The following is an 18,327-nucleotide window of genomic DNA, read 5'->3' on the forward strand; positions in this document are numbered from 1 at the left end:
CTCGTTTCTCTTAAGTATCGATTCTTTTTACATAAAATGCGCTTTCGTTTGACCCACCCAAGCTGCCGTAATGCACAGGACAGTTTGTAATGCTAAAATGGCAGCTAAAGCAAACGCAGTGCTGTTGGATTCGAAGCAGATAAAGATGGAAAACCGAAGGACATGAACAAGCCAGTTTGCAAGCGGTGCTTTTGGAACATTTCAACGAAGGGCGCTAAAGCCTGGTTGAGTGACCACAGCGCTAGACTCCGCCCACCTCGCGCGAACGAGCGGTGGAGGCGTTTATACTTTCCGCTTTGCAGTGTTGTCCGAAACTATATGTGGTAGTATAAAAGAAACATCCCTCAACAACAGGGGAAGGAACATTTACCTGACGAATTTTAATGCTGCTTTGTGTTTCAGGTTTGAAAAGTGCTGGAATGTAGGCTAAAGTACTTGAAATGCTTGATATTGTAACTACTTCATTTCACAACAAATAGCTGTCTGACTTAACAGTTTGTATTACGTTAACAAATACGAGCCTCTTGTAATTCCAGGACGAAACATGAGAGAACGTGAAGACGTTAAGATTGGGCGTTTTGAAAATAAACAACCATTAAATAATGTGATTAAAAAGCGCAATAGTGCGAATCATGTTGGTGTTTAACTTTGATCATTGTATGTTCAGCGTTTGGTCCTTTCGTTTAGATTTGTTTCAAGTTGTTTCGCAGATCATCCTATTGTGATGAACGTAGAGAAAGAGGGTGGGTTAATTAGGGGGAGGGGTTTAGTGGGATTTAAAACGGAAGAGAGATGCGGTGGGAGGGGGCGATGGTGCATGACGACGCTTTGTTTGGGACTGGACTGTCCTGTGAATCCGGATTGTGTGGGTGCACTCTGAGGGACTTTGTCGAGATTAAAGAGAACGCGAACACGACTTGGAGACTTTGGAGGTGTTCGCGACATACCAGAGGAATCTGAGAGACTGCTGAGTGTTGCGCGATGTGTGTTGGTTAACGTGCTGAACGAAGACATCCGACTCCACACGGGGGGATCTTGACGGCCACCAGAACGAGGGAAGTTTGTTATTTTAAAACTAAACTTATGTGTATATGTGTCAGTTGAGAACTGGGGATAGGGTGGGAGATAAACCGTTTGATGAATTAGTATAGGTCTCCCAGCATTAATGAATTAAGTGTGATTATTGGGTGTGTGTGTGTGTGTGAAGTGGTAGTAGGTGACGTGCCTTAATTAATGTGTGTTGTGGTGTGATTTTTGGGTTTTATACAGTAGCACGTGATTGTGTGATCAGAAATGCTGGTAGAGACTGCTATTCTAAACATTGTATGAGTTGGGGTAGGTAGTTGTGGGAAGGGAGTGCCTACTGGTGTATTCTGTGAGGACAGCCGACGATCTTTTCTTAAATAGCCCGTGGGGGTGTGCGGTGATACACCGTGTCTTTTAGGAGTGTTTTGATGAAGGGTTTTTTTCCCGTGATATTTTAAAGAGGTATTACTTAATAGGGGTGGGGGAGTGTGTGTGTGCAGTGATGTCATGGGCCTATTAGAGGAGATGTCAGTCGTGCTGTGTGTAATTAAATGGTGATTATTAATAAATATTGTTATATGGCTTAAACCCATGTTGATTGTGTAGTTCGGACAGGGGGGAAGGTTTATCAGGCTCGTCCGGACCATACCAGAGGAAAAAAGGTGGTGGCAGCTATTTAAATGATCCAGTGGCTTAGAGCCCTCTAGTGGCAGTAAGCGGGAATATTACGTAACTAGCTACATAGAGAGAAGGATAAAAGGGGGTTCATTACACTATGTTTGGTTTTGTACTCTTTAATGAGTCAACGCATTATTGTTTCCTGATGGTTCGTTAGTGAAGTTAGTTGATTTCGCCAGGTCTGTTTTGCGTTAGTCCGGTTTATTGTATTGTCATTTTTGAATGCGTTTGTTTGTTTACTGTTTGTGTAATAACTCGTTCGTATTTTTGTATTCCTTGTCGTGTCTGAGAGGTGTTAGGTAACTAGTCCGTGTTAGGAGACGGGAGGAAACTCCTACCAATAAATCTGACTCTCAGCAGCATCTGTGTCCTTCTCCTAGATCTTGCACGTTACATCCACCTTATAAAGGTGTATGAACCCTGCAAACATGGCGTTGTTCATTGCGTTGAAGCGCGGCGCGCCCAAAGTTACAAAATTCGAGAGGTGCACGACCTCGCGTGCGCCGCGCTTCAGCGCGATGAACAAAGTCATGTTTGCAGGGTTCATACACCTTGTGGAATTCAAACACTTGTATGTCACTTTCAAGATCCATTTCAATATTTCCCAGCACGAGCAAAGACACTATGTCAGATGTTCAAAAGACGTCCACTGAAAAGCCAGAATGAAAGTTTTTGCGACGTCTTTTTTAAACGTCTTTTGACGTCTATTACTGTCATTCAGTTTCAGTTTTTGCACGTTCACTGACATCCAATAAAGGTCCTAGTCAGACGTTCAGATAGAAAACTCGTCATAGATGTCCATGTTAAGTTAAGGTTAAGGTCCTAGTCACACTGTCAGATTTTGAACCAGTTTTAAACGTCCACCAGACATGCAAAATGGGTCTGGACTGACCGACGTGATACAGACATGATTTTAACGTCTTTCTGACGTCGGATGTTTGTTGGGATAAGTTAAGTTAAATATTTATACATATACTCGAAATTATTCGCTTTTTTATCACATTATTTAATGGTGGTTTATTTTCAAAACGCCCAATCTTAACGTCTTCACGTTATCTGCTCAAGTGCAGTGCCCGCACCTGGGAGATGGCACATGTCCATTTATGCCGCGCCCTGCACACACGCCGGCTCAACGCGGATCGCCGTCGTCTTCCTGCTCTAATCTATCATCCGGGACAGAGGGTATGGCTATCGACACAAAACCTGCATTTGAAACAGCGTAGTAAAAAGCTTAGCCCACGGTACATCGGGCCATTCAAGATACTCAGCAGAGTCAACGCTGTCTCGTATAAGCTCCTTATGCCTGCTCATTATCGTGTCAATCCTGTCTTCCATGTCTCTCTCCTTAAGCCAGTTCACTATAGTCCGTTCACCACTCCCCCTGTGCCCACTAGCCCTCCGGATCCCCTGGAAATCGACGGTCGACCAGCATACATCGTCCGAGAGCTTCTGGAGTCTCGGCGCCGAAGGAACGGGCTCCAGTACCTCGTGGACTGGGAAGGATATGGCCCCGAGGAGCGGGCCTGGATTCCGGCGAGGGATGTCCTCTGCCCTGCCATGATAGCAGATTTCCACGCAGCGCACCCCAACTTTCCCGCTCCCAGGCGCCGCGGTAGACCCCCGGCTCGTCGTAGAGCGTCAGGAGCCGCTCCTTTGAGGGGGGGTACTGTAAGGAAGGCCACCTGATCTCCACCTAATCAGCCTCACCTGACACTCATCACCACACCCCCTATATCTCTACTTATACGCCCACATTCCACTTCCTAGTCGCGAAGTATTGCCGACTCATGCCGCGTACCAAGCCTTTCTATTACCTGTCTGCTTTCCTGTGTTCCGACCCTCGCTTACGTCCCCGACCTTGTCTCCTGCCTAGTTCCTCTGTACCTCCTGACTTCTGCTCCCTCGGTATGACCCTGGACCGTCCTGACCACACCAAGAGAACGCAGTTGCTACTAGTCATAGTGCTCGTGATACACCTGCCTGTGTTTGTACCAGCGTCTCATTTCAATAAAAGCGGTGTTCTTCCGCATTTGGATCCCTCTCTGCCTGTTCAATACATTACATCCTGGAATTACAAGAGGCTTGTATTTGTTAACGTCATACAAGAGAACTGATCAGTCAGACAGCTATTTGTTGTGAAATGTAGTTACAATTTCAAGCATTTTCAAACACAAAGCAACATTCATTTGTTTGTTTAGAAAAAAATAAAAAGGCTTTAAAACGGAAATTAGCACAGTATCTGACTTTGGTATCGAAAATGGTATCGAACTTCAATATTTTTTTAAGTATCGTATCGAAGTTGTAATTCTTAGTATCGTGACAAGCCTAGTCATGCTATATAAATCCAGTCCTTTAAGTGCATCCACGATTATTGTGCAGCGTGTTAGGTCATGATTGCCTGTGGATAGTGAGGGGGGGGGGGTCTGTTTCAGAAAGCAGGTTCTGTATCTGAACTCAGGGAAGAGAGCCTCTCTCTGTCACCATCATAATATCCAGTTCTATCTCAGCATGGATTGTGTATTTGAAGACATCTAGAAAAAAAATTTATTGACAAAATTGGAGCGAGTTTTCAGCTATGGGGGCATAATTCTACGGTCTCATCGTGCACAAATGACAGACAGACTTTTGGCCAGTTTGGTCTTTTGCAAATGCAATGCAGAATAGTTTACTGAAATGTCTAAAGTTGCAGATTCCTGTTAATTGTTCAGTTCTTATATTTGTTTGTCTTGTGTCACTCACACATGGACACACATGTTCTCAAAGAAGGGCTTTAAGGGCTTATTTAATTGTATATTTATTTCTTGCTCATATATATATAAGGCCCGTAGCCAGCATTGTGATGGGGGGGATCTTTTTCCCCCAAAAGTGGACTTCATTTGCCTCTCTACTCCAATGCCCCCTAAATACACGAGCACACGTCAAACCTTTTAATTTAGACATATTTTATTCATTATAAGTTTGTTGTGAGTCTGTTTTTGCTGTCCTTATTTGTTCGTCTGTTGCTCCCCACTGTTAACATAAATTTGATATAAATGTAAGTGTTACTCAAACGTTCCTACGTACGTTTTAAGTAAGAGGGTAGGGCACTACACATTCAACCTTGATTATGTCAATTTAAATGATAAACAGATGGTTTTGATGCTGTTTGAAAGCTCTTTTCTGGCTCTACAGTGTACACAAACAACATTGAACTCAACAGTTAGGCCCTTTATAGTGACAAGGTAGAACTCCAAAACTGCAAATTAAATTAAAAATATAGACCATTTAAAAAAAATAAAGTTTTTTAATATTCAGATTTTAGTATTTTGGCTAACTGTTGAGTTATGCTGTAAACCAGCCACTATCCATGCTCCTCAAACCAGTCATACCTGAATGTCCTGTTGCACCCACCAATGAATGTAGTTGGGAAAATGAAAATTTTCGAAGGTCTGACATGGTTTTTCAGCAAATTGTACTTTTGGTCATCAGACATCTGACACACAGCCTATGCTATTTCCTCAATAGATTTTGTTGCATCTATGAAAAATCCAAGGTGACTGTCAAGTATAGAGTTTGGCTGGGCTACCTCACATCCTGCTGCCTGTCTCACTCTCACATCCTGCTGCCTGTCTCACTCTCACATCCTCAGCCACTTCAGTAGCTGCTGCATCTCTGGTCTTCCACTGCACTGTTACCTGCCAAAGCTGTTTCACTGCTACTAACTTTTGATAGCTCACCCTCCAAATGCTGATCCACCGAATAAATACAGCAAAATAATACATTTAAAAATATATCATAGTTATGTTAGCAGTGTAACCATACCCAGTTCTCACACGTTACAACACTTCTAGCTAATTTTTACAAATCGTTACCGACTCTTTGGGTCCTCTAACTATACACACTCAGCGTTACCATGTGTGTTTAATCTGTTTTATGTGTCAGACAATTCCTCCAAACACCAAGCGTCTTATTTTCGGCTTTAATCGGACGGAACAGGAGGGACAACACTGCGCTGCCCAGCACGAAGAAACATCAGATCTGTTGGCTGCGGAAAATAATGATGGATAAAGAACTCTGGCTGACGTTTGACTGAGTAATTGTGTAATTTACTACTGTGGAAAATGACCGACATCTTCTGCCCTTATTCACGCCCACCGGCGCTCCAGCCGATATGAACCGGGATAAAAGATCACCGCCTCTCAGATTCAACCTACTCACACTTCCTCACTTAACACGTTATTTTCTCCGCTGTCTCTACGTTTGGTAAGTCGTCTGCTTGTTTACATTGTAGGCTAAATACACTTTGTAATAAAAGTGTAGATAAAGAATATTCTTTAAAATAAAACTTTTTTTAAGTAAACTTTTTAATGTAAACTTGGATGGCTATTTTAATAGGTACTTCAGTTTGAACATAATGCAACACACAAACACAGATGCACTCTTATTATTTCTAAAATGTATTCTTATGTGACTAATTCACACTGGAATATATTTTATTCTAGTTCATTTGAAGCACACTATTCTACATCAAGCCAGTCTTGAAGAGGCAGGATGGGAGATGAAACTGTGTGTACACTTGTTCCAATATTAAAACAAAATTCCTTGTTTTAATCTTATTGCATTTCATTTTTTTACTGTCTACTAAATGGTATGTGTTTGCTGGTTTTGAGATTACACTGTTACTGTTTGAGACATTTGAGTCTGAATGCATTATATTGTGTACAAAAATATCATAGAAACCTGAAAAGGGGGACATGGTTGCCTTCCCCTGAGGACCGTACACCCACTATGGAGTCAGTGATGGAGAACACAGTGTGATTCATTTTGGACCTGAGAGCAAAGGTAAATATCCAAATGCTACATTTTTGTTCCAGCTATACGTCTGTCTCAGTGTTTGTCATAGATGCATCTTGACGGTTCCTCTTCCTGATTTATAATGATTTCTGCCCCTCAAGGAGTTTCAAACACTGATGGTATTTACAAAAAGGAGCCCATCAAGGATGTGGCCACACGTGGGTACTATGTCTGTAATAATCAAGATGACGAGAAAAGTCCTCAATCCCCTGAAAAGATTCTGGAAGATGCTGAGGCCAAGATCGGGGAACTGTGAAAAGGCAGCTTCAGATCTGAGGTACAGAGAAGGTCAAGGTGTGTCTACACAGGTATGTGCTGCTGTATAAGAACACTTTCTTTAGCCTTTATTGTTTAACAATAGACAAATAAATGTTCTATTAAATGTTCTATAAGTTGTTTGTAAATTAATATTTATTTCCTTTTTCAGGTTCAGGGATCAATGTTGGGAGAAGATGTGAACGATCATCTGTATGATTTAAATTACCAGTTTGGAACTGGCACGGGCAAACAAAGGAAATGATGGTGTGATTTACCAGAAAAACAAGAAAGGATTCAAGGAAAACAGAATTTGCTGGAATGTTTCAAGCATGTTTTAAGCTGTGATACCCCGTTCTGCTTGCTGAGGAACAGGCAAGCAAGGTTGCTAAACTTGTATTAACCTCACAAATTATGATTAATAGAAAAATACGTTCATCTATGCACAAGATGAGTTGTCCTGTCATTCTTGAACAATAATTCCTGAAGCTTAATTTACTCATTTGTAATTTAGTTTTCTGAATTTTGGAGGCTTTTGTGTGTAACTTCATTTACTTCTGCTTTAACTGTGTATCTCTGTAATGCCACTTAACACCTGGATCACTAGGGTGAAGCTTCCTTACAGTCTTCACTGGTTTCTTCCCTTTTGCTCTACGAGGTTTCTTGCTGCCAGAGGTAAGTAAGAACAGTGGCTTGGCAGGCACAGAACAATTTTCAATGAAGTGTTGGTAGCACACTACCATACCAAGAAACAGATGGAGTAACACCATCAGGCTCCATTAGATCAGATTCAGAAACTCTATGTAACGTGTGGGGGGGGGGGGGGGGGGGGGGAGTACAACCAGGGGGCGGACGCACAGGCGCTGGAGAGCGAGACTCTAAGCTATTCCGGCTAACCGGGTAGTGTTGTTACGTAGCACTCTGTTCTTGCGTGGCATTTAGTGATGGGAATTTCGGCTCTTTTTAGGGAGCCGGTTCTTTTGGCTCAGCTCCTCATAAAGAGTCGGCTCTTTCGGCTCCCAAATGGCTCGTTATTAGGGGGGGTGGCGAACGTACTTTGTTGACGGGGGGGGGGGGTTGGGCTACTATTTCCAGTGCAGTAATCAGATTAAAGTTACTTATCCAAATAACTGTGCGTTACTATTTTTATTTTCCCTAGTAAATATATATATTTTGCTTTCTTCTTGTCTCAATTCTACTTTTGCGTCTGACCGTAGCGCTCGACTCCGCACGCTGTGCGTGACCCTGTGAGAGCGCGAGCACGTTTTACAAGACATTCTTTGCAGTGTCCTCCCGTAACGATATGTATAAAGAAACACCCCTCAAAACAGGGGAAGGAACATTTACCTGACGAACTTTAATGTTGCTTTGTGTTGCAAGTTCTGGAATTTTGACTAACGTAGTCTACTATAAAATGCTTTAAATTGTAATGGTATTTCGTTTCACAACAAGTAGCTGTTTGACTGAACAGTTCGCTTGTATTACGTTTACAAATAAATGTACAAATAATACCACGCAGCTACAAAAACGTAATGTCAGGAGATACTGTAGCGACTACTACTCCTCACGGTGAATTCACTAACGGACACTTGGCCACTCAAGGAGTCTGGCCCTTTAAGTGACACTGGGGGGGGCGGGGCCTGAGCGCGCCAGCGTTGCGTTATCAATAAAGTTTCCCTCCTCGGGATTTTTGGATTAAGCAGTTTCTGCCTCGGTTACCGAACCTGTTTCAATACATTGTTACTGTTAAAAATGCACTTCCAATAAAGTGAGTATTGGAAAAATTAATTTTGCTGCTGAATGTAGAGGGGAACCGGCTCGGTCTTAGAGGGGAACCAGCTCTCGTCGTTCACTTAAAAGAGCCGGCTCTTTGAACCGGTTCGTTCGCGACCGACACATCACTAGTGGCATTTGTTACGGCCTGGGCTCGTCCACACGCCGCAACATAAGAAGGGAACAACAACAGGGTTCAAGTATCAAAGTAATCTTTAATAAGTCAATTCCAAAAAATGTCTAGGGTATGAATATATGTTAGTGGTGGTTAAGTGGGTGTATCTGAGTGTGTCAGTAAGTGATCAATGTAGAGGAGTAAGAATAAGGTTGGATAAAAGTAGGAGAGGGAGAGAAGGAGAAATCAAGCAGCCCAACAACGTGCCCAAACAAAGAAAATAAATGCCCCCCCCCCCAGGAAAGAAAAAGCCCCAGCTTATAAACAGTACCACCAAGGTGTACTCAATTATCTAATTAGACCAATCAGACCCAGCCCTGCCCGTGCACTGACAGTCTAGAACCTGAAGGGGACCCATGGGGTCGTAACACCTCCCTCCCTAAAAGAGGGTTGGTACAAGCCAAGCTCAACAAAATCCTAAAGAAAAGACCACGTGTGTTCCCTTCAGAAACACATCTTCCTTAATCCTGGCGCCTAGGAGAAAGAAAATATGTCCAAGAGAAAAACACAAAAACAAACAATTCCTAAACTCGAGACAATGCATCAGCTATTACGTTATCCCTACCCCTGATGTGCTGAATTAGGAGTGGGTAACGCTGGAGAATTAAACTCCACCGCATGATGCGTTGATTCTGGTTTCTCATTTTATCAATAAAAACCAGTGGGTTGTGATCAGTGTAAACAGTTATGGGGACCAATGAAGACCCCAAATAAACTTCAAAATGTTGCACAGCAAGAATCAGGGCAAGAGCCTCACGTTCCACAGTGGAGTAAGCTCTTTGGTGACTATTAAATTTCTTAGAGTAGTAGCATACTGGATGCTCTACCCCACCCAAGTCACTCTGCATCAACACAGCACCAGCACCATGCTCACTGGCATCTACAGCCAAACAAAAGGGAGAGTTAAAGTTTGGGGCCTGCAACACCGGAGCAGTAGCTAAAAGACATTTTGCATTATCAAAGGCTTCCTGACAATTACTAGACCACTGAAACTGAGCTTTAGGACTGAGAAGGTTAGTTAAAGGCGCAACCACAGAAGCAAAGTTCTTACAAAAAGCCCTGTAATAACCAGCCATTCCCAAAAACCTCCGGAGTTCCCGACGGTTTCTTGGCACCGGGAAATTACAGATGGCCTCAACCTTTGCCTCGACAGGCCGAACCTGTCCACCTCCAACAACCTTACCCAGATATGTAACTCTGGCCTTCCCAAACTCACATTTAGCTAAATTAATTGTCAGATTGGCTTCCGAAAGACGGGTAAACAGTTCTCTTATCTTACTCACATGATCACTCCAGGTGGTGCTATAGATCACCAGATCATCCAGGTAAGCATCACACCCTCTCATACCCGCTAAAACACGATTAACAAGCCTTTGAAAAGTTGATGGGGCATTTCTGACCCCAAAAGGCATCACTTGGTACTGCAGGAAATTGTCAGGTGTTACAAAGGCAGTGAGTTCTTTTGCCCTAGCAGTCAAAGGAACTTGCCAGTACCCCTTTAAAAGGTCAAACTTGCTGACATACGTCTCAGATCCTACACGGTCCACACAATCATCACACCTGGGTAAAGGGAAACAGTCTGGTTTTGTAACAGCATTTAATTTTCGATAGTCAGTGCAGAAGCGATATGTACCATCCGGTTTATCAACAAGTAGACAAGGAGAGCTCCAGGCACTAAAACTGGGCTCAGCAAGATTATTAGTCAACAAGTACTCCACTTCCCTACACAACAACTCCCTCTTCCTTGGGTTTACACGGTAGGCATGTTGTTTAATGGGGGATGCCCCAGCCACATCAATATCGTGCTCAACCAGCGAGGTACGAGTTGGGATATCGGGAAAGAGAGATGGAAATTCACTAATGAGGCCAACAATATCATCCTTCTCCTCATTAGAGAGATGGGAAAGATACCGAGACAAATCTGCCAGAACCTCAGAGTTCTGAAGGCGCCCGACCACAATTTCATAGGGTGGTCCACCAACACCTTCATCCAATTCTTTACTGACAATACTCAAACAGCAATCCCTCACCACAGCGGGCTCACCCTCCTTAGAGCCCTTAGGCACAACAGGAGCCAATCCACCAGATGCTGGCAAAACAGATGGAAAGTAAGGCTTTAAGAGATTGATGTGACAAACTTGCCCCTTTTTACGCCGATCAGGAGTACTCAGCAAATAATTATAATCAGGAAGACACTTAATGATTTCATAAGGCCCACTAAACTTAGCCTGAAATGGACTGGTCGGCAATGGTAACAGCGCCAACACCTGGTCACCAAGTTTAAACTGCCGATGTTCCGCTTTACAGTTAAATAAAGTCTGCATTTTAGACTGTACCTTCCCCAACCTGCGCCTGGCAGCCGCTCTAGCCTCATACAGACGATACCTGAAACCAGAAACATAATCCACGACATTAACTGGAACCTCTGTAGCACTCCACTCATCAGCTAAAACAACTGTTGGCCCCCTCACTGTATGTCCAAAGACAAGTTCATTAGGGCTAAAACCAGTGCTCTCTTGTACAACCTCCCTAATAGCTAAGAGTAACCAAGGTAAACCTTCCTCCCAATCAGCCCCAAGCTCAACGCAATAAGATCTTAGGAGAGATTTCAGGGTCTGGTGGAAGCGTTCCATGGCACCCTGACTTTGAGGATGATAAGCACTTGAAATATTATGTTTGGTTTTTAGCTGACTTAAAGCCCTAGCGAACTGTCTTGACATGAAATTAGAGCCTTGATCACTTTGAATAACTTTGGGAATGCCAAAAATAGATATAAAACTAATGAGTGCTTTAAGCACAGATTTTGCTGTAATCGATCTGAGAGGGTAAGCTGCAGGATAACGCGTAGACTGGCACATTACAGTCAACAGATACGACCGCCCACTCTTGGATTGAGGCAGTGGTCCCACACAGTCAACAAGCAGATGCTCAAAGGGACTAGAGACAACTGGGATCGGACATAATGGAGCCACAGGAACCTTCTGGTTAGGCTTGCCAGTTAATTGGCAGACATGACACGTTCTAACAAAAACGGACACGTCCCGCTTTAGCTTGGGCCAAAAGAACCTGCGTGTTATTCTATCGTACGTCTTCCTAACCCCTGTGTGTCCAGCCATACCATTATGAGCTAGCTCCAAGATGGCTTTCCTGAATTTACAGGGTACTACTACCTGTAACACCGTGTTGGTAAATGTGTCACACCGGAAAGTCCATCGTCTACACAACAACCCATCTTGCAAATAATATCCTGGTGTTGAGTCACATGCTTCATCTCTTGTTGCGGCTAAAGCAAACAAGGATTGAAGGGTGGAATCAGCTAACTGTTCTCTGATCAGCTCTTCCCGAGACACCTCAAATAGATCAGACAAAGAACTGTCCATTCCTTCAGAACCCACCCCTGCTAACAGAAGCCGGTCCTTGCTCCCTTCTGCCACCAGAGGATCCACACTGGACTTATCCGGCAGTTCGGAACCTTTACTGCCTTCTACAGGACTGTCAACAGTAGGTAGTATCTCAGCTACAGGTAACTGTGAGGGACTCCAGTCTACTGTTTCTGGTCTAGCAACAAAAGTGTCCTCTAAAGATACATCCGCACCAAGACCCCCACGCCTAGCCATAGCACGAGTCACAGCACACGAAGGGAAAACGTAAGGATATTTTCGTGAACACTGGTCAGGTGGTTGTAACAGCTCAGGTGCAGACCCTACAATAGGCAGTGAGACTACCTCAGTACTGCCCCACACCTTTCCCCCAGCTAAATCATTACCCAAAATAAAAGAAACTCCAGCCACGGGGAGTGACGGCCGCACTCCAACTACAACGTCACCAGAAACGAGTTTAGAGTCTAGATGGATCTTATGGAGGGGTACCTGAAGCGATGTCATTTCAATACCCCTTACCAAAACATGAGTTCCTGTGGCTGTTTGGTGAGAGAGTGGCAAAACCCCAGCTAACAAAAATGACTGAGCAGCCCCTGTATCTCGTAGTACACAAACTGGCACACGCTGTTGTTGTCCTAATAAAGACACAAAGCCTTCGGTCATAAAAGGGGTGTAATCAGTATCACCCTTGTCACCAACTCCAGTCAAAGTAGACCCAACAACCTTCCCCACATTACCTAAGGGTAGCAAACTACAGTCACAAGACGAAATCAACCCCACAGATTTAGTCATTTTCCCCTTGTTGATGAGAACTGCGCAGTTTGTCACCTTGTGTCCCAACTTCTTACAATAGAAACATCTCACGTCGGACTTACCAGCAAGAGTGTGGCTAATATTACTAGAAGAGAAAGATGGTCGTGGAGAATTCTCCCCACCAGGTGGATGTGGTCTACTTCTAGTAAAATCTCTCAATCTGCCCTGATAACTACCTCTGTGGATATCAGGAACCCGTTTGTGTGTTAGCACATACTTATCTGCCAGAGCAGCAGCTTCGTCCAAGTCCTTTACTTCCTGTTCATTTAAATAAACAGCAACAGATTCAGGGATACAATTCATAAAGTCCTCCAAGAGAACCAGCTGTCTTAATTCCTCCCTAGAGTCAGCCTTTCGTGCTGTACACCATCTATCAAACAAGCCCTGTTTCTCCCTAGCAAGCTCAACAAAGGTCAACGAATCTGATTTCTTAAGATTCCTGAACCTTTGGCGATAAGCTTCAGGTACTAGCTCATATGCATGTAGTATGGTTGATTTCACTACCTCATATACTTTAGCCTGATCACTGCTCAAAGCAGAGAAAACCTCCCGTGCTTTACCACTAAGTACACATTGTAGCATAAGTGGCCACATTTCCCTAGGCCAATCTAACGTAGTAGCCACCCTCTCAAAGTGTGCAAAATATTTATCAACATCCTTCTCTAAGAAGGGTGGAACAAGGCGGATGTTCTTACTAACATCAAACACAGAAGAAGTGGATACTAAGGGAGAATGGGTAGCACCAGTTGGAGACTCGGCTCGCTTTATTGCTACCTCAAGCTCAAGCTTTTTAATAGTGAACTCATGCTGCTGACGCTCCCGTTCATGCTCCAAGCGTTGAAGCTCTAAGCGCTGTTCAAGCCTACGAAGCTCCAAGTCCCTCTCTATTTCAAGTTCTTTTACTTTTAAAGCTCTAACTTCTATTTCTGCCTTCCATTTCTCAGACTCCCAGCTTTCACCTGAATACTGTGGTTGACTTGACTCTTCATCTCCAGATAAGCCTACTGTCTCTTTAAGGACAGCTTTCTGGACTAACTGACTTAATAGCCAGAACAAGTGTTTCTTTTAACTTTCCTTCCTGAGCCGTGATTATTAAGTCAAAATATTCAACCACCTTCCATAGCTGATCTTTAGTTAACCGCCATAAAGACTCTTCGGACGGGTTAGCAATAAACTCTTCGGAAGTTGCCATAACATTAATAGTAATCTATGCAACACAAGTAGCTAAACACACAACCCACAAGAGACACTAACTAAATGCAAGCCACCTATCCTTTCAAATGGGCACAACCCCAATATAAAAATCATCAATGTGTCTCATTCAATAACCAGAGCAAATGGAGCATACAACCGAATGTACTTGAGGAAAATTAATAAGAATAAAGCATAATACAGGCTACAATGATCCTCCTCTTCCACCGCATGCAGGTTGCACTTCTACAACGGGATACAAACCAAACAGACTGAAATAACTAGCTCACCTCTCCTCCCAACAACATTTATAGTTCACGCCTGCATTTACCACCGTTTAACTGCAAGCAAACCTCCTCTACTCTAACACAATAGCAACCACATTAGCCTCTACACATGCTTAAGTAATCTACATGTCCGTATGTAACTCGTATTCGTCCATTAGACTACAAAACAACGCGCATAAAAAAAATAAATCGGCGCGTTTTAAACAAAGCGGGAACCCACTAACACAGATACTAAACAAACACTACCGACTACTCACCATCCACAAGCCAGGCAAAAACACTCCACACATCCAGCCGAAACCTCAGTTGGTCGCATCTAAACTCCCCCATGTAGTTCTCCGGTAAATTAATCTAACTAGTCTTCCAGGGCTTGCCGGCCTCGGGGCGGCTGGTTAACGCTGAACTCGCTACAGCATACAATATACTGCGCGAAGCGTGCCCCCAACAGGAGTATAAAACTCCAGACCAGGATTACCCCTCAAAACAACAAACTAAAATAAAAAAACACAGTGCTCCGTTGGAAGGGAAACCCCAGCTGAAGCACGTCTAACCAGAGACTACACACTAATTGCAAGACCAACAGAAGCTCACCTGAATGCCCCGGAATGCGATCCCGTTCTACTGCCTGCTTAGAAAACAATCCCGGACGAGAACCCCAATTATGTTACGGCCTGGGCTCGTCCACACGCCGCAACATAAGAAGGGAACAACAACAGGGTTCAAGTATCAAAGTAATCTTTAATAAGTCAATTCCAAAAAATGTCTAGGGTATGAATATATGTTAGTGGTGGTTAAGTGGGTGTATCTGAGTGTGTCAGTAAGTGATCAATGTAGAGGAGTAAGAATAAGGTTGGATAAAAGTAGGAGAGGGAGAGAAGGAGAAATCAAGCAGCCCAACAACGTGCCCAAACAAAGAAAATAAATGCCCCCCCCCCCCAGGAAAGAAAAAGCCCCAGCTTATAAACAGTACCACCAAGGTGTACTCAATTATCTAATTAGACCAATCAGACCCAGCCCTGCCCGTGCACTGACAGTCTAGAACCTGAAGGGGACCCATGGGGTCGTAACACATTCTAAACACGCGCACCGAGACACAGACTATAGATAACTCATAGAAGGACACTACACAGAACCGATCTGACTCAAATCACTATATTTACAAGACGTAGACAAAGAAGAACATACCAAAACATAAGATAAGGGGCAATACAGGCATACCGGGACTAAACACGAAACATAAGCAGAATCAACAAAAACGAAGACCATAGAATACATAGGATACCTAACTAAACACAAACGCACAGGACACCACACAGCCAGAATACAACTCAAGGAAACGTGACTAACACACTACCAACCCTATACAACACAAAGCAACGTGACGACTCAGAGACTAACCATATAAGCACCAGGCAAACTTAAACAAGTGGAGAACAGACTCAAACATACCAACCGACTTACTCGCAACATTCAAACCGAACCGTAAACCACAGTAGAGCAAAACCCTGACTTCACCATGAACATTGACCCACAAAGAAAACCCAAAACACAAGGACTTTATACAAACCTTAACGAACACCCAAAACAAGCAACAGCTGAAACCAATGAAACAAAAACAGGCAGAACTAAACAGAAGACCAAAGGAGGCGGAGCCAGGCCAGACAGACAGGGAGGGGGCGGAGCCAGGCGTGACACTCTAGTAATACCTTGTACCTTGCCAGGATCGCTTGAAACACCCTCATAGGAAATCATGTGTCCCAGAAACTTAACAGATTTTCTTAGAAATTGGCATTTGCCAGGAGATAATTTTAAGTTGTGTTCTTTTAGTCTTTGAAACACCATTTCAAGCCATGTTAAACTCTCTTCTTCAGATTTGGCAAACACCAACAAATCATCCAGATAACAAAGGAAGCTTAGGAAATTCTGATTGCCAAATATTATAAGCATCATTCGCATAAATGTAGCAGGACTATTGCATAACCCCTGAGGCAGAAGGTTATATTCATGAAGTCCTAGAGGGGAGGAGAAGGCAGTATATTTCTTGTCATCCTCGTGTAGAGGTATGTTATAATATCCAGAGTAGTGATCGACTGATATATCGGCCGGCCAAAATATCGGGCCGATTTTTGGCATTTTTAGATTATCGGCATCGGCCGATATATGAGACCAAAAGGCTGATATTTACACAATGCACACAGGCAATGCTGTGGGCAGCTCTGTCATTCTGACTGGTAGAGCGTCCCTTTGTGTCCATTTTGCCACTTACAGGAAGACATCAGTGAAAGCACAGGTACAGGAGTACAAGCATTCAACCTGCATCTCAATGCTGTCTCATCAGAGAAAATTGTAAGAATTATTTTCTCTCCTTCAGCTCTCACTATTGTTAATGGTTGCTCTTGGTAAGATACACCCAGTAATCTGCGATTATAAATGACTGAGCTGATAGTTATAGCCCAGATACCAAGAGTTATTTAGTATTTTCAGTCGGCTGCGCTTGCTAAGGCTAACTCGTTAGCATAGCTTACATTGCAGGGAGTCCAAAAGCTAGCGTAAAATGATTAACTTGCCAACAAGTTAGGAAACAAACTTTACTTTTTTTGTAGATTTGAACGCTCCCTTTTATTCGCCATCGTTCAGTGAAAAAGCAGTGCAAATAAGGAGATAATGCTCCTTATGTGTCACTGTGCATACCGCGGCAGCAGCAGCTGCTGTGCATATTTCAACTACGACGAAATATGATACGACTGGCATAACAACAAATATGCAACATATATGCGCGCATTCTACAAAATCGGGAGATTTTGTCTAACTTGCTCAAAGCATGAGACTTGAGAACTGTAAAGTTTTTGGATTAGGAGACGGACACAATTGCTGGAGAGAGGTTGATTTATTGTTGGTAACAGCTCGCAGCCTAACTGCGTCAACGCGGACGGTGCTAGACCGGCGAGGCATAACTCACATCGTTTGCACACACACTTAACACACAACGATAACATAAATAACCAAAAGAAAACTAAAACACGAGAAACACGAACTAGAAATTTCAAACACCCGGACACGGTGTTTGATACTCAGAAAATTACAAATTACTCATAAAAAGTACTCAATTACAGTAATGTGAGTAAATGTAATTAGTTACTTTCCACCCCTGACAATTTCTGATGAACATAACAGCTAACTTCATACTCTGATTTGACATAGTTCTGCGCTCACTTTTGAGATGTTGCTCAGCCAATTCAGTTGCTTTATTTAACCGTATCCAATAATCAAGTGGAGCCTCAGTAGCGTATGGCTTTGTGGAATAAAAATCAGCTAGGGGCATTCCAGAAGAAACAACAGCACCAAAATGTTGTCTTAGAATGTGAAATATTGCATCTATGTCACCAGCATCAGAGACGGCTTTATTACTGCGTAGCCACACTTTAACCATGGGCGCAGATGGAAATTCTGAAGTGAGGGGGACCAAGCTGTACAATATATACGTTTATGCTTGTAGATGCTAGATTTCGGATGGGGTCAATATAAATCTGGAGGGGACATGTCCCCCCGTCCCCAGTGCCATCTGCGCCCCTGACTTTAACTACGTCTCTTGCACGGCCAAGGAGTTTGTCAACTAGTTCATTAGTAAGTTCCTGGTGTTTGCATTCACCCTTTTTAAGGTAAACTCTCATTAGTTCTTCCCATTCATGGACAGAGTACTTATCTGAATTGTCCCCTCGAAAGAAAGGAGGAGTCATCCTCTCAGCTTTCAAGACAATGTTAAGTTTGGAGGCATCTATGGTTGTAACACCACACTGACTAGAATGATGGCACTGCTGACAACCATGTTCAGAATTAACAGCACCTGACGCTCTGTTGTACATCGGATTTCTCCCAACAGCATCAGTGTTTTCATTGTTCATTGTTCTCTCTACTT

At 43.3% G+C, this 18,327-nt stretch overlaps 1 long non-coding RNA gene across 3 annotated transcripts; it reads left to right on the top strand.

Moving 5' to 3' along the window:
- The first annotated feature begins 1,957 nt into the window (after positions 1–1,957).
- LOC143487728 (uncharacterized) lies at positions 1,958–7,247 on the top strand. Of its 3 annotated transcripts, none has more exons than XR_013124341.1 (6): positions 1,958–2,886; positions 3,099–5,946; positions 6,186–6,249; positions 6,420–6,525; positions 6,639–6,845; positions 6,965–7,247. It is a non-coding gene; the product is annotated as an uncharacterized LOC143487728 (long non-coding RNA). The 3 variants fall into 3 exon arrangements; XR_013124342.1 differs by having other exon boundaries at positions 1,958–3,372; positions 5,626–5,946; positions 6,965–7,238; XR_013124340.1 differs by having other exon boundaries at positions 1,958–5,946; positions 6,965–7,238.
- The last annotated feature ends 11,080 nt before the right edge of the window (positions 7,248–18,327 follow it).

This window comes from Brachyhypopomus gauderio, unplaced genomic scaffold (assembly GCF_052324685.1).
Source record: "Brachyhypopomus gauderio isolate BG-103 unplaced genomic scaffold, BGAUD_0.2 sc49, whole genome shotgun sequence".
Classification (NCBI taxonomy): domain Eukaryota; kingdom Metazoa; phylum Chordata; class Actinopteri; order Gymnotiformes; family Hypopomidae; genus Brachyhypopomus; species Brachyhypopomus gauderio.